Below are 26,284 nucleotides of genomic sequence, written 5' to 3' on the forward strand. Positions count from 1 at the left end.
CAAGCGTTCATTTATTTGTTTTGCGATGAGAAATCCCACTGTCTATTTGCACGTGCATGTTTTCAGTTGCATTTCAAGGAATTTGTTTTCAACATGAAACGTTCTCAATGTCATCGATTCCTGTTGCTGATGTTCGATAAGGATATTGGTTGATTACACTGTGTAACAATTTTTTTTTTTTTTTTTTGTTCCTGGGTAGGAAGTGTTATTTCCTAATTGCTTATGCCTCAAAAGTATAGAAAATGGCTATTATTCCCCACAAACTTTGCTTTTGAGACCAGGACAGTGATATTTTGAAATTTACCTATTTTCCGGAACATTCCAGATAGATTCAGTGCTGAGTAAACTTAGAGTAACTTCTAGAACTTTCCAGTAATATAAATAGTAGTATAAATACAGGGGCCTTAAGCCCACCAGTTCAGTTTAGTTCCAGCTGCCTAAGTGGATACATATCTGCATTTTTCTGAGATGACATCAAGAGGCCGCAAGCATCCGGCAGACGCATTTTGCTATGTCTGCGGCCAATTTATCAAGACAAGAGCGAAAAAGTACTCCGTGGAAGCATCTGCTAAGATGTGTGAGGCCTACAAGGCATATTTCGGCATGCCTGTCGGGGATCAAGACAAACCCTGGGCACCTCATTTCACCTGCGAGCACTGCAAAAAAACTCTGGAAGGTAAGATGGACAATTGTTGCTCGGAATTTTATGTTATAAAATTTGTTAAAATTTTCAAATTGTAAAAGTTTTTAATTTAAAAATGTTTTACAATTTTCAATGTTATTGAAAAAATATATCATATATGAAAAATGTTGCGAGAATCTCTTACACATTAGTCATGGGTGAAATAAATGTATTTTTGTAGGATGGTACAGAGGGGAAAAGAGAGCCATGAAGTTCGCTATCCCAAGAATTTGGCGGGAACCCACTGACCATTCAAGCAACAGCTACTTCTGCATGGTGGACCCTTCCAAACGTCGGACTGGCAAGAATGCACCTGCTATCACGTATCCGGACCTTCCTTCATCCATCGCCCCGGTGCCACACTGCCATGAGCTCCCCGTACCCACTCCTCCGGAGAGAGAGCAGCCGTCTTTAGAAGAGAGCAGCAAGTCAGAGAGCGAGGAAGACGTTGTAGATCCAGATGACAATTTCAGAGGTGGAGCTGAGGAGAGAAACCCATACTAGCCCAACCAAAAAGACTACTCACTTCTAAATCTTTTGTAGTCATTTTTGTATTACTTTAGTATAAATACATGTTAATTTGGATTCATATGTTGTTTTTTTCTGACTTTATGTGAACGAAAAGACACAAATTCGCCCGTTTTCTCATTGGAAATAGGTAAATTTCAAAATATCACTGTCCTGGTCACAAAAGCAAAGTTTGTGGGGAATAATAGCCATTTTCTATACTTTTGAGGCATAAGCAATTAGGAAATAACACTTACTACCCAGGAACAAAAATTGTATTACATAGTGTTATACATGAAGTTTAAACTATTTATAATATAATACCCTCACTCATAATGCTGCTAGCCAGTATTACTGACAAGGTTTCGACTTTCACAGTCATTTAAATTACACACAATCTGCAATACCCAGAGGCACATTCGGAGCTCACATTAATTGAATGTGAAATACATCAATGCAAATCAATTTCCTCTTATGTGATCATGCCTAAATATTCACTTCCAACAAAGCTCAAAATGCAATTTTAAGTGACATGATGAAAATGAAAGCAAATCACTCTGTAAACACAAATGAATATACAGCTATGGCCAAATGTTTTGCATCACCCTATAGAATTAACTCATTTTGCTTCAAAGTCAAATGAAACCTGCTGAATAATGTTACGCTAACATATTGAACTACATACCGTTTGTAGTTTTAATGAAAAACTAACAATAATAAAAACATTTGACAATTTAAAATACTGTACTATGGTTCTGGTAGACTTTTGCGATATCATTTTGTAGTTTATTTGGATTACATGATGTTAAATAAACAAACTAAATTGTGTTCATATAGTTATTTTTTTAATTAATGTCTCAATCCTAAAATTGAAGGTGATGCAAAACTTTTGGCCATAGTTGTAGTAACTGGCTTTACACGATTTAATGAGGATCCTATAGAATCTAGGGTGAAATGCATCCCTCAAAAACAAAATGAGCTTTGTGCAAACTGCTACTAATTACTTGCAATAACACTATTACAATTCTGTTTTTACGTTAGAGATACCATTGGATTTATTTTAATGAAGTTGAAACCAATTACTTTAATCTTCTTTCTGCTTCCCAAATGTTTAAAGGCACTAAACTTCATTTGGTGTTGCAGTTCATTGACTCATCATTTTAAAAAACGCGAAGGTCACTGGTCAATGGTCTCAAAAAGAGAAATGTGATTTCACAGTACAGAACAGTATACATTTCATTTACCAATTGCTATAAATCTCATCTGATTTTAATGGCCTTAAATGTTTTTAATTTTTTAATTTTTTTTTACATAAATGTAGTCTAGCCAATTATTTTCCCAGAATATGGCTTTGCACTTGGAAAATCCACAGATGCTATCAGCTTTTACAACAGCAGCAATGAGGTCGTCAAAATATGTGTCAGCAGTGGCAGCAGCAGCAATGTCAGCCCCTTTAGTGGATTCCTTTCCTACACAAACACAAAACTGCAATTAGAATCTGACAATCAAGCATGTATGAAATACACAGTGTGGCCATCAAATCAATGGTGATAGGGACATGAAAAGTGCTAACCAGGGCTTTAAAATACATTTGCTCTGTTGAAGATCGTATTGTTTTTTTTGTGTTTTTATCCAGGATATGCAGGTATTTAAAATACAACGCTGTACAGTAGGATAAAGATTTCTTCTTCTTCCTAGTACCTCATCACTTCTTGTGCTACAGGCCAATTGAACTCCTACAGTATGCTCTAGCTGTAATCAAATCACGTGACCTACAGCACAGGAAGGGATTAGGAATCAGGACGCAACATTTAACAATTTTTTAACTACTGTATACTGCTGCGTTGAACTTGAAAAATCTATACCAGTATTTATTGCATTACAAGCATAAAACCAAAGTAATTAACCATGTAATGGTGAAATTGATTGTAAAGCACTCCTACTGTTTAAAAATGACAAACTTGTGTTTTACTATTCCATTCCATTGTGTATTAAAAAGTGTGTATACTAAAATACACATTATTAGTAAAACTGCACCTACCCTTGCTGGCACTTTTTGATTTCTCTGAGGACTTTGTCAGCGTGGTTGCTTGGTGTCCGTGACTCAGCATAGCCTTCTCTTTTCGCTTGCTCTCTCTGCATTCGTTCCAAGTGCAATGTCTTCAAGTCCACTTTAGCTGTACACTCAGTAGCCTTTGGCACTTCCTTCTCTTCCCTTTCTTCTGTATCTTCTTGTTTGGTTTTCTCGACCGATTCTTGGACTTTCATTTCTGTGCTTGCCTTAGAATTCCTCTGAAAATTGTGCGGCCTGGAAACAGTGATGTATCTCTCCTTGCCCTCCCCTGTGCTCTCGTGTGTAAGTCCCAGTTCTTCTGAAATCTGGTGCACCAACATCCGATCGTGCGAGTTCAACGATGGTGGGAAATCCAGTCTTTTCTTATTAGGGTCTTCAAGATAGTCTAAAATCCTGGCTTTTAACTCTCCGTAATTGTCTTTAATTGCCATGCCCTCCACGGCTTCATCTCTTCGTGAGTTAAGTGGCTTTGCAGTATCAGAGCTGTTCTTGTTGGTACTACTGCTCTTGTTGCGGTCTGTTTCTCTTTGGCTTCCTTGCTGCTTCTTTTCCCTCGGTTTTCCGGAGGGGTCTTTGGCCTTGCTTTGTTCCTTCATTTCATCCTGGGAGGGCTCACGGGTGTAGTTCTGAGGGATAATGTCATCTAGGTATTCAAATGCAGTCCGCACCTCCCCTTTCTCCGTCATGTAATCCACCAGTGATTTCAGAAAGTCATGGTGTCGTACAGTGCAGGAGTCACACACTACAGCCAGGTGCCGTCTCGCTCGTGTCACTGCAACGTTGATTCTTCAGTCTTCAGCCAGAAACCCAACTTCACCTGCAAAGGCAAAATGATCAACATTAAAGTAATTGTAGCCAACAAAGTAATTTCACACACTTTCCCCTGTCATACATTTCTTTTCTTCCCAATTTGAAAAGCCCAATTTCAACTCACACCCACAACCCACTTATCAGATGGACCGTAGATCTGTGTCACACCAATCGGCTCTTTTCATTGTTGCCCCAAACAAAGTTTTGAAACTTTGGCGCAAACAGTTTAACCATGTTTGCATGACTCACCCTGCACTCCACAAGGCTTTTAGTAGGTGAGCGAATGGGAACCCCAAAAATATTTTCAAAGCCTTGGTACATGCAATCCCCCAGTGTTTTTAGTGTAGGAACAAGCACACCTTTTTCCTCATAACAAAAAAAAAGTAAATGTATTCTATTTTTAAAAACATGTACATTAAATATGAAAAGGCTTAGGTAAATTATTGTAAAGTTCACCTAACATTCTAGTTTTGTATTTATGAATAGTTTAACATATTCTCTGAAAGATTACCAACATTTAATAATATTATTAAAACATACAAGAGCACTACGACTTCTATAAGCTAAATCCATATCAATCTGACTTTAAAGCAAGAGGTGGAAGAGTTAAAGCTTTAGACATAGTATTGATTACAGATTCCTTGAAGAACTGCTGTTCCTTCTATAAAAAATTAAAGGTTAGAGTAAATAATGTTTTTTTTTTCCCCCAAAGCTAATACTTACAATAGAGCCATTCATAGATTCAAGTTATGAATCAAAACAAAAAATAGAAAGGCTTGCCATGCCAATATGGGGCTGTGATACGCATTTCATTTCTTGATGGAACTCTTTAGGAATTACATAACGAAACATCAGATTTATTATATTGTGAAGTCAGTGACTGCTATGAACAAGCCATTTTAATTCAAACATAATAGATTTGGACAGTGATCTTAACCCTTTCAGTGCCTAAGAAGCAACCTCTTCATGTTACTGTCTATACTAATATGACAATGAGTAGAGTCTCAATTGTGCCAGTCTTTCAGTACCGAGTGTCCCTAAAGCGAAGGTCAAGCACCAAATCCAAGTAAGTCAATATGCTGCGACGGGGATGGAAATAAGGCTCCCATTGCAGAGCAGTTTGATCCATTCCTGGTTTTACGAGTTTAATAAGACACATCTGAGCTTATTACCTTTACACTTGGGCTAATCAGGCACACATTAAAACCTGGAATGCAAGAGGCGTCTTATTCCCATCTCTATGCGATACATGCTCACGTCAACTGTTCTATTCACTAATAAAATGTTTTTAAATCACTGCAGTGACTGAATCTACAACACATCTTCGGCTGTGAAACATGCTTTTGTTTTTCAGTGAGGTATTGACTGATTATGAAAGAGCAGACACACAATAATAAAACAGCAGTAGCCTTTATTCAGTGCCATACCCTTTCTGTTTGATCTGACTAGGGACAGCACCACAGCTTCTTTTTCTCTCCCCTGAAAACCGTCAACAGACTTGATCTCCAGCTCAGGATGCTTGTGGGAAAGTTGTTGTCTCAGCATGTCGACCTGCAGGTAAACAAGAGAAGAAAAGCAAGGCCAAAGATAGAAAATATTTCTCTATTATTGTACACTCCCAACTGTGCTGACAAAGTAAAGCTGCAAGTGTTGAAAACACCACGCCAGGGTATTAAATACTAACACAGCACTGTAATGCAAAAATTACTGGTGGGAACATAAGCTTTAGTCCTTAAGCACTGAATTTACTGCTTGGAAAAAATAAGGATTCACATAAAAAATGTTTAAGATGTTTTGGCCATGAAAGTCTTTCAGCAGCTAAAATTCCACATAGTGCAGCACAAATGCATGCTACAGTATGTGTTTGTTACTGAAAAGAGTGCATTCCAAGGCCCAATTTGAATATCAACTGATGTTCTTTATGCTTTCTGGCAGTATACGTTCCATAGCATGTATATCAATTCCACTAATATTGCCTGTTTACCTACAGGTGATAAGGTGGAATTCATCTAAATGCTTTGGATCGCACACTCCCAGAAACCGAAAAGGTCAGGAGTTGATATTCAAATTGGGGTGGTTTATTGGAAGTTCCAGTACTTGGTGTTATTCATCCTACCTTTTGTGTTTGAGGTTTGCTGATCCTTACTGCTAGTGTAGGTACATGTTTAAAGCCTTTATTCTATCTTGTTATATTATGTTGATCTCAATGCGACCCAAAACAATTCTGACAGTCCGCCTATGAGAACTGCACCATTATTTTTGTTTGATCCCCTATATACAGATATAGATGTATATGAAATTAAGAATCTGATCTGGTGGTTCTTAAGTAGTTTTCCAATGTGAATAAATTACTGCTCTTCAGGAATAATGTGTGGATTCAGTGTTCAAAAAAGACACACCTTTTAACTTGCTTTTCAAACAATCAGACTCATAGATAACCAACAGTGTTAGGAGACAACAGGTTAAGCACTAATCCCCTTTAGGACACCTCATTAACACATTTAGCTATGTCTAGCTTTAGAAAGAACCTGTCCTTCATCAGCGCAATGCTTACAGAAAATGTACCATAAACCAGATGATATGTACTTACCATAAGAAAAAGAAGGCATGTTTAGATACAGTACTTTTTAACTACACTGAGCATCAAAAGAAATGTATCACTTATAATTGGATACAATTCTAGATGTGATCGAAAAATGACAACTCTGTTGACATCACGAAGATGTTGCAAAACGATCTGTCGATCTTGGGCAGGTGTTGTGACTCTTGGTCTCCCAGTTCGTGGCCCATCATTGAAAGAGTGTGTCTGGTTATACCGTCTAGCCAGGTTTGAAATTGCTGGCTGTGAGCACCCAAGACGGCAAGCCACAGTACGCTACCCTAGTCCAGCCTCCAACATGCCGATTGCACGAAGGCACTGCATATTGTTTTTTTTTTCTGTGATTTTCTTTAATGCTTTTATTCAAGTTTGCAATTCAACAGCTGAAATCACTCCATATCCAGTGTCCAATCAACTGTCTCACTAATTAGGTGATTACATGTATATGCATATGCTTCAGTCATAGTCACTCAAGTGTGTCATGGTCAAGGATGAATGATCAAGCGATTAAAAAGAAACCAAAAACAAATAAAATAGTGATAAGTTTCGGTATATGATTTTTTTAAATGTAATCTAGACATGTTTTTGTTTTATATTATTATTATTATTATTATTATTATTATTATTATTATTATTATTATTATTATTATTATTATTATTATTATTATTATTTATTTCTTAGCAGACACCCTTATCATTATTTTTACATATACATATTACTGGAGCAATCTAGGTAAAGTACCATGCTCAAGGGTACAGCAGCAGTGTCCCCCACCTGGGATGGAACCCACAACCCTCTGGTCAAGAGTCCAGAGCCCTAACCACTACTCCACACTGCTGCCCTGTTAACTATTAAATTAACTATAATTATACAAACGTGCTTGGTAAGAAACACTGTATTGCTCAATAGCCCTGATTTGATATAGACTGTAATTCCATTAGTATGTAAAAATATGATCCCATTTAAGCCTCTCTTCTACCGAGATGACCCTTCGTGTAGACCAGCATTTACAATACTATTGTACTGTACAGTCTGCACAGTTTCTATTAAATACTATTATTCAATGATGAATATTTCGAAGCGTAACGAGTACAGTAAAGACTTCTATTGCCACACACCTCTCACCTGCAGATTATAAGGAGCGATGACAGAAATATCCTTCGCTTTTATACCAGCCTCAGTTAATGCCTGTACGTGTGCTGCTACAATTTCAACTTCCCCTGTAGAGTATGAAAAAACAAAATACCAATTATCAAAGTAATCTGACAGATTTCTTTCAAAATAAAAATGTTTTTTGTTTTATATTTCAGAGCTATTACTGTTTCATGGAAATAATAAACCTGTTTCTGAATTTTTATTAAAATGTCAACTGCCTTTAGGTACAAATCCTATCTGTTTAATGTGAACCAAAAAACAATATCATATTAAAAATCAATTATGTATTTGATAATGGCAGGTGCTCTATTTGTGAACATACTGTTTGATCACACTGTGTACTACATTTAAAAATGCTTGGACATTTTTAAAACTATTTATTAATGTAATTTTATATTTGAATGGATTGCAACCGCAACTGCACTATCGTCTATCTGAAACCGGATGCGTCACAATTCCTTCACAATCACATGTCGTGCGATTAGTTGGCTACCAGTTTCTGAGGCCGACTGTCACTTTCCTATTCGACAAGCTGACTATTTGGCGCTACCCCTAACAGACAGCTTCTTCTCTTACAGTTTCTAAAAGATAAACCGGAAAGACACCTTTTAAATTTGTCACACCGAATCGGTTCCACCCTGGAAGCCCATAGTTGCCCTGAACCCCGTTAACAGGGTATCTACACTACACTTAGGAAAGGATTTGGTCAACCGCTACCCCTCCAGGACTCCCAAGTGCTTTAAAATGCTCTGGCAAAAATACAGTTGTGGCTGTTGGGTATAGGTTGATCAAATCAATTCCTTTGTATCACAGGCAAACCAGTACTATGGAATATTCTGTGTTTTAAATAAGAACAGTAGCTATGGGCCCTATCTGCCACAGTCCTGTAATGTTAAGGTTAAGACTTAATTAAGATGGGCAACAAAAAAGCTATAATTTTAACTGTTTCATATTTTCTTTTCTTCTTAAATTACTTTTATTTTCATAATGCATGTCCCTTGAACGGATATACAACTTCAATGCATTTTCAACACAGCGTACCTGGATTCCCTTTGGACTGCTCGTCCTCCACTTCCAGTTCAAAGAGTCCGCAGCTCGCCGTGTCTATCAACAGCAGAGGAATGCAGGTCTCTTCATTGGGAATGACCCCAGGCAAGTCCCTGTTAAACACCATGACAGTCGTTTAATACTCACAGCAAGAGATACCATACAGACTACGTACATTCACCACAGCAAGAGATACCATACAGACTACAGTACATTCACCACAGCAAGAGATACCATACAGACTACAGTACATTCACCACAGCAAGACATACCATACAGACTACAGTACACTCACCACACACCTTAAAGGAATGCTCTTATGAACTGTATCTTTAATGGACTTTATTATTATTTATTATTATTTATTTCTTAGCAGACGCCCTTATCCAGGGCGACTTACAATCGTAAGCAAAAACATTTCAAGCGTTACAATACAAGTAATACAATAAGAGCAAGAAATACAATAACTTTTGTTCAAGTAAAGTACAAGTTTGACAAACCACAATTCAATAATACAGCAGGTAATAGTGATAGTTACATCAGGATATGATTAAATAGTGATAGTTACATCAGGATGTGATTAAATACAAAGTACTACAGGTTAAAAACTTGGCAGATTACAGTATTCTGAAGTACAGGATTAAATGCAGTAAAATAGGGGCTTGATAAGAGCAAAATAAAGCACATTTACATGAAGGGTGATAGCATTATTACTGTTCCCCTCTTTTATTGTGACAACAAAAACATATAAGCGCCATATTAGGATGCTTAATGATTTGATCACGACTACTCAAAATAACCTCCAAGTACCAGATTGAAACCATTAACATTTAACCAATCAAGCAATGAAATTAATTGTATATAGAACCTTTCATGGCAGAGCCATCGCAAAGCGCTCCCATGCAACACTCCATGAAATGAATTAGTAAGAAATACCACAAAGAAGAAATGTGTCTACATCCACAAGGGACAGGGTGTTGCAGTGGGATAGGTGAATAGGTACACACTGTATTTCACAGGGGTGCTTTTAATTTTTAATAAGGCTCCATGATGTGATGACTGAAACAGAAAATGATATACAAAGTGATTTTGAACAAGAAGAATACACTAGTTAAGACAGCCGTGAGATTCCTGACCCGTACCATGTTTCTCTTCAAGGTAGTCAATTTGCACGACTCACTTCAACAAGTGTCCTTCCACTGAGGAGTGGGCCACCAGTTTCCCAGCATACATCTGTTCAGAGGCCCACTGCATGATTGCGTGGTTCATGCGGTACTGCACTGTCAGCATCTTCACAACCTGGTCTCCGTACTTCTGTATCAGACGTTCCATTAAGCTCAGAGAGAGGCCCTTCACAGTGGCTCTGCATTGAAAACAATACTGGAAGTGAAGAGGGCTGGCCTGCCATTCATCAGATGAATGACAGAGATATCATCCCTTACAGGGCTCACAAGACAGATGAGACGCCAGTGAGTTTGCTACATTTGCCAGGGATCAGCAGAATGGAGATGTTATGCCGTAGTAAAAGGTTAATGCTAAAAAATTAAAAAGGGTGAATTATAGTTATAATTAAGATTTTAAGCCCAGAGTGCTTGATGTGAGCACCTTGGTAAAAACAGAAATCGTTCAATAAGCGAGTAAGTATTGATAAAGCTGAAAGGCAAAAGCATAATGCTGGTGAAGCACTTTTGTTTTATCATTCAATATCGGCGCATCGATGTCTGACAGCAAAGCAAAATGGATTTTGCTCAAATACTACCAGATGACCTATAGGCACTGAATGGCATATTTAAAATAGAAACATCAAGAGTAAATGTGTCGCGTTGGAAAAAGATCCATTGAGAGCAATTAGATGAGCTTTTAGAAAATTAAGCATTTTCGTTGCCAATAACAGCACAATTCTCTCCCCAGTGTACTTGTTAGCTCTTATTTCGTACATGACCATAAAATAATAATTAGCTTTGATTCTCTTAAGTGAAAAATTATATTGCTATGTTTTCATATACATCCCTTTTGCCTTTCTATGATTTTATAAACCATTCTCAGTGGTTCTGAGTAAATTGTCTCCAATTAGCTTCCACTTAAGTTCAGTGCTACTGTGGAGTGCTGACTTCCATTGGACTTTAATGTACCCATTCCATAAAGTCAAAAGGCTATTGTCTCTGGACTGCTCTTCACCACAGTATACTATTGAGAACATCAATGCCAGGGTACTCAGCATTCACTACCATCACTCAGTTCAGCTGAATGCATGCTATTGGAAAAAAACAAAAAACAGAGTCACAGTCCAATGATCATATGGTAACTGAGAGGACATGATATTTGGATATGATATTTGACACAATATTACAGGAATAAACATGTCTGAAATAAATCATGCCATGAATCAGCAGCAGGCAGAGGGCTTTATTCCAATATCAATATGGATTAAAGGTGACTAAAACAGCTGTTGGTTAGTACCTGTAAACACCTTTCCAAGCTTCTCTATTGTACCAAGGTGGTAGTTTCCATATCAGCATTGATCCTGTCTGTGATTATGGACCTTGATTGATGTAGTTCACAAGATAATTCACGTCACTACATACTTTCAGATCCATTACCACCCAGTAATGGACCTGGAGATTGATCATTTCATCAACAGTGCACGAAAGTTCTGAGGTTACGAGCTGTATAAAAAAACTAGTATTCCACTACAAACTATGTAAAGTCATTACTGTCTGTCTCCTTTCCATAACGTTACACTTTATAAATCATGATTACCAGCTTCATTTCCTTCAAGGGAGCTACTATATAGTGGAAATATGTTTTCCAGACTGGCCCACAGAGTAATACAAGGACAAGGGTCTAGATAGATGATGGGAATTGTGTCTACATATGATGGCCAAAAATGAAAAGTTTACTATTTAAGTTGTTTAAGTTTTGATGAAACTACCATGAGGTAGATTTGCCACATTCTTTTACCATGTGCATTGAGTCCTATGTACTGTAGGCCAACTTTTAAGGTAATTATTACTACATTGCACCATTTTTTTAATGCGAGCACCATCTTTGAGTAACACTGCCTTTTAATATTGATCGCATCTCGTAATTCTAAACATACTGAAGATTGAAGTTGTTTTAAGATGTTACTCTCATTAAAAAATGAATGCATAGTAGCCTCTCCAGCAGATCTGAAATGCAACAGGGAGATGCAGCTTGTATATACTATTGTAATTTGATGGACTTTTTGTCCCACCTCAAACTTTATCACTTGCTGTGTTGGAACTGGCTGGAAACCTTTCAATATAATTATGATCTCCAGCTTGTGATGCTTTAACTTCCTGCTAGCTTTCTTATCTTCACAGACAAGCATCGTCATGACCCTCTGGAAGAAAAGCGCAAACATGAATCATGTCTAGATCTTGACATGATTCACTTTACCTAGAAGCAATATTAAAAATCTTCAACCGTCTTTCTAAAGTATCTGCAAATCAGAAATCACCAAAAGTCTATTCCAAAATCCACACATCATTATTTTCTCAAAGACAAGCTGGGTGAAATGAAATTGAGCTTGTTGCAGTATGACACTGACATATGACTGGAGGGATGGAGAGAAGAAGAATGCAGCTTTTACATAACCCTTTTTATTACTGTTAGTGCAAGTGATAGCTGTGGGAAAAAAAATGTATACCTGCAACAGTATTTGGTTAAAGGTACAACAAAATAGCTTTCACTGATCACATAAAACATTGATAAAGCTGATATTTTCAACACAGGCTTATAAGGTAACAACACAGGTTTTGTTAATTTAGATTTTAAACGTTTAATTGTGTTTTGCTTAAACATTTAACCATTGTCAAAAATACACTGGCCAAATACTGTACAGTGCTGCTTTCAGCATTTAGTGTGTACAGTGTAGGCAAATGCATTTGATATTCAATATTGCTTCAGTCTTTACCATACACAATTAAATGCTGTATACATGCAGTCATTTAGAAAATATGTTCCAATATGTTAAAGTTGAAATATTTAAATGTGTTTAATTCTAAAGTTTTAACATTTAGGAAATTAAACAGATTATAACACCCCTAGTGACACAATAATCTCTTTAGGATAACAGCACTATTCAAATAAAATAAATAAAACAGCAGCAATGTAAACATTTCTTATCACGTTGTAATTAATTGGCATCTCAGTCCCCTGAATTGAATAAGGGGGGCTGGATGCAAACCACAAAAGACGGACGTCTTACCTTTCAGCTAAGGGGCAAGCTCTGTAGAAGAGAGGGAAGTGCACGTCTTATGTGGATGTCAGTATTATTAACTCATGAGCCGCTAGGAGGAGATTCATTACAAAACCCCCCATTTTGATGTCTCAGTTTTCAATGACACCTGAGCGAGGCACTTTCACACACCGATCTTTACTAACTCACTGTGTTCTTAATGGATTCATCTAGAGAAGGCTAAATGGAAATGATGCTGAATAATGCAGAGAAGCTTTCTTCAATGTGCAGAAGCAGCACTTTCAATTTTACATAGCTGGAATGGACATGATGAAGTGTGGCACCAACGACTTAAACCCAATTTGAAAATGCACAACTCAAATCATGTCGCTGCAACCCACTAAACAGATCAGGAGCACTAAAAATCCACAGGCAACCTCCTTTAAAAAAAAAACAACGCTGAACACATAGTTATGCTTTAAATTTTTCCAACCTTGAGTTATTTAAGGAAAAAAAAAGGTTTCAGTTCATGAAACTGTTCTTGACTATTAAGAGAACAACAGCCCATAACAGCTGCATGATAAGCACACTCTATTTCATTAATAAAAACACTTTAAATATTCTTTAAATATAAGTTTTGGGACTGCTCTGTGGCTTTCAAAAGCTCCTGGAGTGCCCCCTGGTGGCATAGTAAAGTCATGACAGGTGTAAAACACCAGAAATGGCTTCCCTCATCTACAGAATCAGAATGGAAAGTGTAGGTGTTTATTCTTTTACACTACATTCCCTGTACAGTAGATCTAGATCCAGAGCTATCCCTATAAATACATTAGCGTTTCCAAAACATGTTTCCATAAAATCCCAATTGAAAACATTATTCTTTAGCAAGGGTTTTCTATAGCCTCTTCTCAATTTTGAATTGTTGTCCAACACACTAATTGTTCTGCCATCATCTGCATGAAACCAATGTGTGCTTGCTATTACATGTTACTGTAGACATTGCTTAGTGTTTTATTTATTATGTACTATTATAATGGTCACTGCAGCTGCTTTATCTAAATGTATGGAAGGGGTGTGAATATGAGGAAATTGACATCTCTGCAGTTAACCGCTCCACTTCTGGAGGGGAGAATTTGACACAGTCAGTTGAATTTGGAATTACTGCATCGCAGAAGTAAGCCAACAGCATTTCAAAGAGATATTCAGGACAGCAGAAATTAATTGAATGAGAAGCAAAGTTTTCTCTGGCTTTAATAATTTTTTTTTTTACCCTGGTCTTTTACAATGACAGACTGTAATGGGCATTTTGATATGGAAAGCAACGTAGCTTCAATATTTCTTCCAGGTTACTATATTTCATAATCTCTTTCTTCTAATCAGATCAGCGCTGTAGGTTCAGTCTCACATTCACATATGGATTTGAAATGAATGGTGTTTTTAAAGGGGTAATTTACTGTACAGTGTCTATAGTTTTCTATTATTTAATGTATTTCCTTTTTAATACCACACGTGTGTTCTGTAGGATTCTCTTTTATTGATTCAGCTTAGATAACCTCTTGACATGCCAATGTATTCCAGCTGAAATTGCTTCTGAAACGACTTGAGCCGAGGAAGCATATTCGTGTTGCACAGGGCTTCAGTGAACAATGCAGATGCTTCCCTATCTCATTCCACAGATGCTACAGCAATTTGTTCACCCTTGCACAGATCATAATACTGTGCACATTCCCCCCCCCCCCCCCCCTGAAGTTTCCCTTATTCATAAGGTATGTGGAATTGTTATATAATCTGTGGCATTTTTAACATTAGAGCAGAGTCAAACACAAGCCACCAGGGCAGTTATATCTACATTATATAGTCCACCTTGACTACACTGTAAGTTTTTATTTTACAACCTAGCAGCAAATCAAGTTCCTCTGATCCTATTCAATTCTGAGGTCTATTTTAAACAGTGGCAGATCTAAATACTCTGTACCGATCCTGCTGTATATAAGCCCAATGTAGAGTTCAGCCTCGTCAGTTACATAAATGTACTGAAATCTACTTAAGAAAATACATAAAACAATAAGTATGACAATTAATAAAACACACATTTGAAATCATCTTAATTACAATTTGTTATATACGGCGGCACAGCAATTGCATGGCAGTGAGTTGGCATCTCAGACCATTGAACTGAATGGGAAGGGTAAAGGACATCAGTACTGTATCCCAGCAGCTAGGAAATATGCTCCAGCTCAGTCCAGCACGTCAGACTCAATCAATGAGCTCTTGTATTCTCTCAATAAATGATGAGACCAGAAATACGGGGCCACTGCCAACATCCCCATTTACTGATAAATAAAAAAGCAATAGCCAATATAAAGATTTTTTTTAATAGCTGCTTTTTAATCTATTTGGCAGGAATTTTTGTTTTGCATGTCGATAGATGCTTTTCCTAAAATTGACGTGATCTACTTTTTGACAAATGGGACAGGCAAGGACGAAATGGCACTTCAGAAAAAAACCTGGTGAACTTCTGTGGACACCATACAACAGAAGCATCCAGACTGCAGCACTTTCCCCACTGAACACCCAGCCTCAGGCATGGTTTTGCTACCCTTTAAAACGCACAATGAACATGAAAAAAAAAAAACCCACAAAATAAGCTAGTTGCATAGGCAACTAATAAATAGATGCTAAAAGTGGGACTTAAAAGATGATGTGCACATACTTGACTGAATAACAAATATATGCCAATGCATTTTTTTGTAGTTGCCTGTGCATTCACAAGCTAACAATACCATGCCTACATAGCGCTGGAACACTGTGGCTTGGGTCCTTTAAATGAACAGGCAAATAAGCTTTTTGGTAGTTTTGGTAGCAAACCAGGCACATAACAAAACACAACTGCATCTGCTGCAGGATACCATGATCAAAAGAATACAAGCATGTTAAAGAAAAGAGAAGTTTCATAAGCAAGTGGAGTGTCATTCTCTTGATTTAACAGAACAAACTTGTAATGCACTGCAGCCTCCACTATTCTATGTGTAATGAAGTGCACAGTATTTTAGATAGCATGCTGGAACTAAGAATGGAAATGGAGCTCACGTGTGTGATTTGATGGTGGGTGGAAGCTGCTTGTGATCTCCAGCCAGGATGCACTTGGGGGCCTTGAGAAGTGGAATCCAGCAGCTTCCTTCCAGCGCCTGCGCACACTCGTCAATCACAACGATGTCGAAGTAATCATTCGGCAGCAGCTTCAGAGGGCCATCAGCAGAGGCACCTGGGTAACAAATGCAAGCCAGATAGGTGTGTGTTTGCACATATTGCAAACACCCTCTATTCATTTCAGTAACATGCAACAAATGTCTGCTTTTTGGTTTTAACTCTGGGATGGAAGCATCAAGATCCATAGTTCTGTTCAGAATCTAAGCATCACTCCATTGTGTTGAAGAGGTAGGTTGATGTTGTTAACTTAGTTGTCAGTGAACAGCAAAAACACAAGTCAGGGAGTGTGTTGGATAACACAGTAACCAGGATAAAGCTCATTGAGATGTCTCATCTAATTTCCAAAATAGGAAAGATGCCAAGAAAGGGGGCTAGATTCTCAAAGTTGATTACTCCAAAACTTCATTCGCACAATTTTTTTTGATAGCAAAAACACATCCAATAAAGTTATCAAATCAGAAATAAACAACTCATTTAAATTTAGGGGCTTCTGGAGTAGTCCAAAGTTGTTTCTTATTTGTTTAGAATTGTAAATGGTGTGTGTGTGTTTTTTTCTTTCAGACAAAAATAATGCTAATGAAGGTATGGAGTAAACAGCTTTCTGATTCCAGCAGAGGGCAGTATGCTGTATGTAACACAGGGCAGGTGCTAGTTGCGAACCAGCAGCCACACACAAGCGCTTCAACCGATGTACACTAGGGCAGGAAAAATCAGTTATCATGATATAATCAAACATGTTTATTTTGATCATTTTATTATTTATGGTACTGAAAAATCAGCAGTAATCTAATGCTATAAAGGATCAGTGCCACTGCTACAGAGATGTTTTGTTCGTCTTTATGTACACAACTGATTCGTCCATAAACAGATACTGGAGGGTGTTGTGAAGTGCTGTGTAATTAAACTGGACATCAAAATATATTACTGTATGTATTTATAAACTAAATTGGGCATCCGAATTGTACTTTATTTCACCCCCATCAATTGTGTGAGAGAACAGTGATACTTTATATTTAAAAAGTGGGGGGAAAAATGGTGTGAAAGAGAAAGACCTAAAAGAAAGACCCACTAAAAATGGGTCATGGTTTAAGATATTCCTGATAACGTAATCATTTTTAGCCGATGTAAAAGCTGATGTTTACACAAGCAGCTATAGCACTTTTAACCTCATTCCACCTGAGTGGGTCATCTGTAAAGGGTTAGTGAATCACACAGTAAAACAAAGGCTATATTTTTGCCCTGCCCTGTTGATACATACTGCATGAGAGAGAGGATTGAGGGTTTCCAGTAGGGAAGCTCTCAATAAGCACAGCTGGACACTCACCTGTATTAGTTGCCAGCACAACCTCCGCTCTCTTGAGAATCTGCATGATGGCCGTCTCCTCACGCCCCCTCAGCTCTCTCCGCAGGATCTTGATCTCGCTGAGCAGGTGGCTCCTGTCTCCTTTGTCACGGGACTTCTTCATTTTGGCCTTAAACAAATACAAAAATGTTGCATTGCAATCTCATTTTAGTTGTTAAAGGTTTTAAGTTGTAGCATCAGCAACATTATTATTTGAAGATCTCTTGGTTCTTATGCACATTTGTCACACTCTACATGGTTCATGTAGAGTGTGTTCATATTTAAGTTATTTCCACCTGTGTTAATCTGTAAAATGTGGCATGATAAAACACATAAATACAGTCAGCCTCCATTTACTTTTATATTGAATAGGTATTTATTTTAGTTTAAACAGTAGGGAGATAGCAGTAGAAAAATTGCATTTAATTTAGTGTACAAAGGAACTTTACTTTGTAAGATAATGGCAGATTTTTTTTGCTGACCAGTGGTGGATTTTATTGGACCGCTTATTAACAATACTACATACTGTACAATTAAAATACAGTAAAATGAGGTCTGTGCAAAACCAGATTTAGAAATATTACTGGGATTAATTAAATAGACCCCAATTCAATCATCCAGTTTTTAGCCTCTTCTATATTTTCTACAGTTTCTTTCCTATGTCTTTTATGTGCTTTAAACCAAAAGCTGTTAACTTTGACACCTCCGAGTGAGGCTCGTCTACAGCTTGAGTATCAAAGGAGAGCCTGTCTGACTTCCTCTCTTCTTCACCAGGGGTTCTGAGGCTTGACACTTCATTTGACTGCACAATGACACCTTCTCACCCTGAACTGGCTAAGACAGTAGGACTGTATAAAGAGCTTCTGCTACTGTGAGGGGCACGAGGGACGGGGGAAAGTCATATAAAAAGTAAGATTGCGAGAAGCAGAATTTTGAACAAAATGCCTACAATCTCTACAAAAACTAGACAATGAGGAACTGCTTAAAGTCTTCAAATGTCATTTTGATGACTACATCTGTCTTTACCTTGTTCTGAGCTTGCTTTAAGCCTACCTGTAGATAACTGCAGATACCAAGAACAGTAAAGGAAATGTAAAGAATCAATTAATAACATTTAAAGCTACTTAGTTACAAAAAGATAGATCTTTGTTGTTTCCTACTCATTTGAAAATTTGAATTTTTTATTTAGTAAAGCAAAGTGGGGCACACTCTTGGTGAATCTGACCTGGTGTCTTTATTATTTACACTGATAAGTCATTGACATCAGTAACGGTAACCCTGCATTTTGTGGTAAATCACTCCTGGGGAAAAACACCAGTGGGACTAATAAGTGTAAGGGTGTTCTGCCAGTGTTTGAACCAAGTGGTCCTGGAGGACCATTGCATGGTTCAACAAGTAAAATAACTAACTATTTTAAGGCTGGACTGAAGCTGAATTGGTTCAATTAAACAATTTAGAAAAGGGCTGGAACAAAGACCAGGACTGGAAGGGCTAACTTTGGCCACCCCTGTCAAATGGATTAAAGGCCGATTCGTCCTTCAAATGCACGACCGTCGCTCAGGACTTCTCCTCCCTCTAGTTGTGCGACTGTCTGGCGACCCACGGGAGAGTGATGGGCAGATTTGTATTTGTCAAAGACTTAAGCATGAACCAGCCTTTACAGTTATCCCACATCTCTGCTAAACACAACATCCCTCTCAATTTTATGAATTATTTCTGTAAACCACAACAGTAAGAACGACATCCCTCTGGGTCCAGTACTTACAAAAGCCTGATCAATGTCTTTCCGGATGTCTGCGATGATCTGAGTGTTGTCGCTGTGTGCCAGCACCGCGTCTAAAGAATATTTCTGAATGGATTCCAAAAGACGAGCAGGGTGGCCAAGACGAAGGACCTTTGCTTTAAATCTTGCTAAACGTTCAACCAGGTTATCCACGGCAACATTAGACGGGGCACAGCAAAGAATCTTTGAAACATGGATAAGAAGGGAATGTTATTATGTATAAGGGTTTTTTAAACAAATCAATACAATGATATGGGGGACCATTGCTTCAACAGATTCCATGTGGTGGCTGTGAACCGCAGGTTCAGAGAGTTCATAGGGGTCTTATTTGTTTTTTGAATTAGAATTATTCATTATTTAAAAATTGATATTTTACAGCTTTTCTTCTGAAACACAGCTTGCACCGTAGTTCACTGACTGCCTCATTCTTTACTGTTTGTACTAGAAGGCACTGAAGAGGTATAGGACAGCAGCTAAAGCACTACACATGTCTGCTAGATTTCACATTTGCCTGCAAGGTAAAAGTGGCAGGAATCTCCATGGGAACACCAAGCCATTAACTAAGCAGTAAAAGAAAATAAGCAACCAGTTGTTCTGAATGTCAAGGGATAGTATTCTGAGGGTACCACTGCTTACAGATTTAAATACTATGCGTTGCAGTAACGAGGGAGTGTTATGTGTTCAGAGAGCAAGGTGATTGATGCCTGTTAAGTGGACAAGAAATGAAACCGACTCCCGAGTGGATAAGCGACTGTGGCAAAGTGGTTAGTAAGGGGAACAGGTGTAGCGGTGATGCGGTGCAGGAGTGACAGGCAGACAACGATAATCCAGTGGAAAAAAAGCTTTATTTTATTTTAATTCCTGGTCTAGTGACCATAAATAATAAGCCCCGGCAATACACAACGATGTGTAGAGCGTGGGGATGAAAACACAGGTTTACAGTCCTGGAAAAAGAAAACAAAAACACGTTCACCCGTCTCGGGTGCGTGCAGTCGTGCTGGGGATGAGTGAATACACTTTTTTATTCCGTGACAGTTCGTGCAGTGGTGATCCGGCTTGTGCTGGCCCAAGGCGACAGCTCCGGATGTGCTTTAGCTGTCTGGTGGTTTCAAAAACACACAGTTATTGTACAGTGATAAACAAACACAAACACACACACACGCAACTCTCTATAGAGTAATACAGTTTTATTACTAACGTCCTTCTCGGTCCTTGGCTTAACCCAAACGAAGGAAAAGAACAGCGTTACCCTGGCCCCTATATGTAATCCCGCATGATATCTAGGTAAACGGTTGCAGCTGCCTTATTACTTGCAGCTGCCCCTCGTTTACCTGTCAAATCAATACGGTCTTACAACAGAGTCTCGCTTCCTTCCAGGCTGACCCACTTCCCCGTCCCGGAAACGAACTGTCAGGCCAGCCCTTCCAGATACTTCTCCTCCCGTTCTTTAGCGCCCTCACAGGTCGGGAGGAAGATTTATCACCAGAACTCATTGTATTTCTGTCACAGCGACCTAGTAGAGGGTTGTTTATTTTAAGCAGGGTAACACACAAACAACCTCTAAGGTATAGCAATTATGCAACAAGTGTCTTAAGCTTTAAAAAGTTTGTAATAAAACCGTTGAAGAAAAAAATTAAAAAGTGTTTTTCAACGCAATATAGACATAATATTATTATTATTTTAAAATTATATAGAAAGTTATTTTGAAAGTGCTGGTCAATGTCAGTTTCATTCAGTGGCTGGAGGCTGAGCTGTGCTGAGGTTTCAAAAGTAAAGCCTTTATGATGCTATTGAGTCAGTATGTTGTAGGACATAAGTAAGTGGAGCAGTCAATTCTACTGTCTTATAATAATAAATACAACTCTGATGAATGCTTTGCCCGATAAACACAACAAGGTACAAAATGCATCTTCATGACTGAAATATATATTTTTCTTTTAAACTGGAATATGACACGAGACAAGTAATGCTAACATATTAAGGGTAAGTTTCACTGAATTATTTAACTAGTTTCAACCTCCCAATCAAACCCTGGTGACAGAGATAGAGTGGGAACAGACGTACTTGCGTACTGTGATGAGACTTGCTATGCAAATTCTTTGACAGCTGTCAGGCAGTCTGCATGTCATACATATGCTTCTACATATATGTAGAGGAATGTTTATTCAGCTGTGATGGAAATTGGTTTGACATTAGCACGTGGTTATCTTCTTTCATGATAACGATGCTCTAGTTTTGGATTTACAGCGGTGAGGGGTGGGGGTGTGTGTGTTTGTCACAGTCATGAGGTTAGAGGCTCACCTTTAGGCCCAGTTTGACGGCCTGCAGTATCAGCTCCACCACTGTGGTAGTTTTCCCTGTACCAGGAGGGCCATGGATTATTGCCAGTTCCTTCTGAGACAAAGAAAAACAAACTGCTTCTTTCTGTGACTCATCCAGAGAGCTGTTATACAGGTCTAGCGTTTCTAAAACATTTTTTAAAAAACGGTTAGAATGATGTTATTGTACGTTGACCACTTCTTTTTAATGGTAACATCAGCGCCTATTCACAAAGCTTATACTCATGTTTTTTTGGTTTTTTTTGCATACAATACAGTTTGCCAGTATCACAGAACTGATAAAGACATCAACAGCTATCCTGAACAGTTAAACTGTATTTTAATCATAAAACAGGCATTCTTCAGGAGTTAAAGCTGTGTGAAATAGGAACCATTATAATTTTTTTTTTTTTTTATAAATTTAGTCGTTGCCAATTATTTTTATTATTTTCTCCCAATTTGGAATCGCCAATTATTTTATTATGCTCAGCTCACCGTTACCACCCCTGCGCTGACTCGGGAGGGCGAAGACGAACACACTGTCCTCCGAAGCGTGTGCCGTCAGCCGACCGCTTTTTTTCACACTGCGGACTCACCATGCAGCCACCCAAGAGCTACAGCGTCGGAGGACAACGCAGCTCTCGGGCAACTTACAGGCAAGCCCGCAGGCGCCCGGCCAGACTACAGGGGTCGCTGGTGCGCGGTGAGCAGAGGACCCCCTGTCCGACCTAACCCTCCCTCCCCCCGGGCGACGCTCGGCCAATTGAGCGCCGCCTCCTGGAAGCTCCCGTCCTCGGTCGGCAAAGCAATAGCCTGAACTCGAACTCGCGACGTCCAGACTATAGGGCGCATCCGGCACTCTACGCAAGTGCTTTTACTGGATGCGCCACTCGGGAGCCCCCTACCATTATCATTTTGTAATGCGCGTTACATTGTAACACTACTTACAACATTTAAAATAGTCCTTCTTGGTACCTATTCACTTCCTGCTCTGTAGATCAGATGTAGCTTGACTTGCATGTAGCACAGGAAGTGATTGGGTACTAGAAAGTAGTAGTTTGATCATTGTAGTTAATGTATTTACTCATGAGGCTTGCTACAGATAGATAACATGTTTTTAATATTTGAAAGGCTAAAATAAAAGTGTTCACTTGCTCACTTGTTTCCTGGCAAGGACTTGGCTCTGATTAGCCGAACAGGACCCCAATCAGATTAGAAGCTGGGCCAGCACTGTAGTGGTTCAAGGAGTTCAAAGCACTGGAGACAGAGAATTTAGCTGCAGTGAAAAACAGGGCTCTGGTGTGGTCAGGCTATAGAGAAAACAGTTTCATTTTAATGTGCTGTGTTTCGTTTCCTTTCTCTTATATTTGTCCCCCTGTTGCAATCCCGTTTACATTTTTGTTGTGCTTCCCTGATCTAAAAGAGAGCTTAAATACAGCTCAGGAAGGGGTGGACCAACAGAGGTTACGCCAATCAGTGTGTTTTATTGGAAAGTCCTTGAAATATGATTTACATTTATTACCACCTCAGACTGCTGCAGGGGTTCATAATTGTGTACCCTACTGTACAGTATATAACATTAATAAATTAACTGGATGAAGTTCCTTTATTGCATCTTCTGGTGTTTATTTTCTGGGTCTAGAATGATGAAGGACACCCAAGCAGAATAATGCAGATGCGGTTGAGTAAGTAATAGAATTTCTTTCTCTCTTTTTTTAACTTATGTTTTATGTATTTCCTATTACTAGCCTATGCTGTTTGAATGCATTCTGAGTGGCTCTGTGTTCTGTTGTTCCAGCATTGAGTTATTAACATTATTTTCTAAATCAACTTTTACCTGGCTATGAGCTAAGTGCCTGGACTGAACAGCCTTCCAAGTCTTGTGACGATGTGTTCTCTGCAAGCCCCCTCCCCTATATTTAGTAGGTGGGGCTAGCAGAGTTGCAAGGTGACATTGTGAAATGATTTGAATGGAAAGAGGAAGGCTCAAAACTAGTTCAAAGCCAAGTAAAGGCAAAAAAAAGTTAATTACTCAAAACTAGAGCAACAGAACCCCTTAGAAAAACTGCAAAAACCTAAATAGTAAGTAAAACAGATATTAAAAAAAGACACTTAGAACTGATAAAAGGTTTTTAAGAATTGCACATATGCCTTGGTTTTAGTTCGATTCAGTGATGCACTTACTTTTTCAGTCTCTTGTAGGTGACATCATTGGCCAGCTTTAACAGATTGAAGGGGCACTCATTGTCCAGACTCAGACCATCACTGGACTCGTCAAAGGCAACCGACAGGAAGCTCTGCGTGACACGAGTCACAACACCAGTGGCAAGCTCGGAGGAAGGACCAATTCCTTCCGAATCATATAAACCCACTATGTCATCTACAACAAGAAGGGATCAGAATGGATTTCAAATTGTAACACAGCAGGGAGGGGGTTAATATCCACCCTGCAGAAAACATGTGCGTATGCACCGTTTTGTTAATTGTTTTATTATTTAATTATCACCCGCACCTGGTTACGATTGTAAATTGGAACCAGGTGCAGGGTATTTAAGAGAGACAGCTAAACTATTCAGGGCTGCTGAGTAGAAGGAAACAGAAGGCTGTGTGTGCTGTTTCCAAGCAGTTTCCTTTATAAGTACCGTGGTGTGTTTATGTCTGCCGGTAAACAGCTTAGCTGTCCGGTTTGGTAGTTAGGGTGAACCTACCTGTGTAGTTAGCACTCCAAACAGAGCTAGGTGTTTATTTTGTTTGTGTTTATTTTGTGTATTAAAAATAGCGCGTAAGCGCTTAAACTCCATTTCTTGTGTCCTGGGTCCTGCTTTTAAAGGGGCAACGAACCAGAGTGAGTGCCGCTCTGTTACAAAATGAAATGGTCAATAACCAAGGCCTTTCTCATTGACATACTCACTTATTAAACTACCAAAACATGGCGCAGTGCACTCAAATTATTCTTTCTGTCGATCTCTCCTTCGCACTCATCTCAAAAGGACAGATCAGATTGTACAATGCATGCTTCAGGTCTAGCAGCTTGATTACTAGAAATATTCAATCAAAACTGAAACCAAAAAAAGCTTAATTTGTGAGTAGTAATCAAAAGGTCTGAAACAGCTGTACTTGAATAATCCCAAAATAAGGGTTTAAGATATAAGCTATGAAGATTGGTTGATCAGCAACTAGCATTTTAGGATTGAAACTATATGAACATAATTTAGATATTTTACTTAACATCATGTAATCAAAGAAACTACAAAATGATGTTGCAAAAGTCTACCGGAAGCCATAATAGCATAACAGTATTTCATGTTAGATTTCGAAATGTCACATTTTTCAATTTGTCAGTTTTTCTATAGTAAGTAAAAAGGGGACAACTGCAATATGCAGCACATACTTTGGTCTAAATAAGCAGCCCCCCCATGAGGAAACACCATGACTGAATTATGTAAAATACAAAAACTGCATCGCCCTGTTGCAAATCAGTTTCACAATCTGTTCTCTCTCCTAACCTCCCTGAGGCTAAAAGAGAGTCTTTATTGAGGAGTGGTCCCATAACCCTCCAGAACATTTGAATTACCATGCAGGCTCTTCTGGCCCTACAATGATATTGACAGTGTTTCTAAAGAAACAGATGGATAGAAGAATAAATGACTGTACCTGGTTTCTTCAATCTCTGCCTCTCTCTCCTCTTCTAGTAATTCTAACGCTTTGCTGACAAAGCTCTCCACAGACATGGTTGTCAAACTCCTGAAACCAATACAATGATGTAACTATTACAGCTCTGAATACTGTAGATGCAATACATTGGAGAAATAGGAAGATCAATTTCCATCAGATTTTCTCAGGGCATATACGAGAACGATAACTTCACCTCCAGACCTACACCAGTTTCACATGTAAGTCAGTGTGACAGACAGACACAGATACCCCGACTGCCCCATTCTTTACTGTGTTTGTACTGGAAGGCACTGAAGAGGTATAGGACAGCAGCTACTGAAACTCAACAATAACTAAAAAAAAAAAATCTCCCATCCCCAAACGAAGATCCTCTGTAATACCTAATGACTGAAGGTAAGACACTTCTCACAAAAATGTACACCGGCATTTTATTCTCATACTTCTGTCTCTGTCTGTCTGTCTCTCTCTCTCTCTCTCTCTCTCTCTCTCTCTCTCTCTCTCTCTCTCTCCTCTCTCTCTCTCCTCTCTCTCTCTCTCTCTCTCTCTCTCTCTCTCTCTCTCTCTCCTCTCTCTCTCTCTCTCTCTCTCTCTCTCTCTCTCTCTCTCTCTCTCTCTCTCTCTGTATATACACTAGTTGGTTACTGCTAAATGATACATTTAAATGAAGAACATGTAATTTATTGTTACAAAACATTGCAGAATATATGCGCACAGTACATATTTTTATATGTATATACTTTATTGTGCATTTTACATCCATGCACTCCAAATCAAACAAACCGAACTGCACTTCCTCAACTGCCAACCCCGTACTGCAGAACACTTATATCTTTAGAGCGGATATAACATTTTAAAAAATGCGTGCAACAATTAGACTATC

General features: G+C 38.6%; 1 pseudogene; it reads right to left on the minus strand.

The window, feature by feature from the left end:
- Positions 1 to 299: 299 nt before the first annotated feature.
- LOC117434509 (DNA-binding protein SMUBP-2-like) lies at positions 300 to 25,603 on the minus strand (annotated as a pseudogene).
- Between the last annotated feature and the right edge of the window lie 681 nt (positions 25,604 to 26,284).

The sequence above is a fragment of the Acipenser ruthenus genome, chromosome 28 (genome assembly GCF_902713425.1).
Source record: "Acipenser ruthenus chromosome 28, fAciRut3.2 maternal haplotype, whole genome shotgun sequence".
NCBI lineage: Eukaryota > Metazoa > Chordata > Actinopteri > Acipenseriformes > Acipenseridae > Acipenser > Acipenser ruthenus.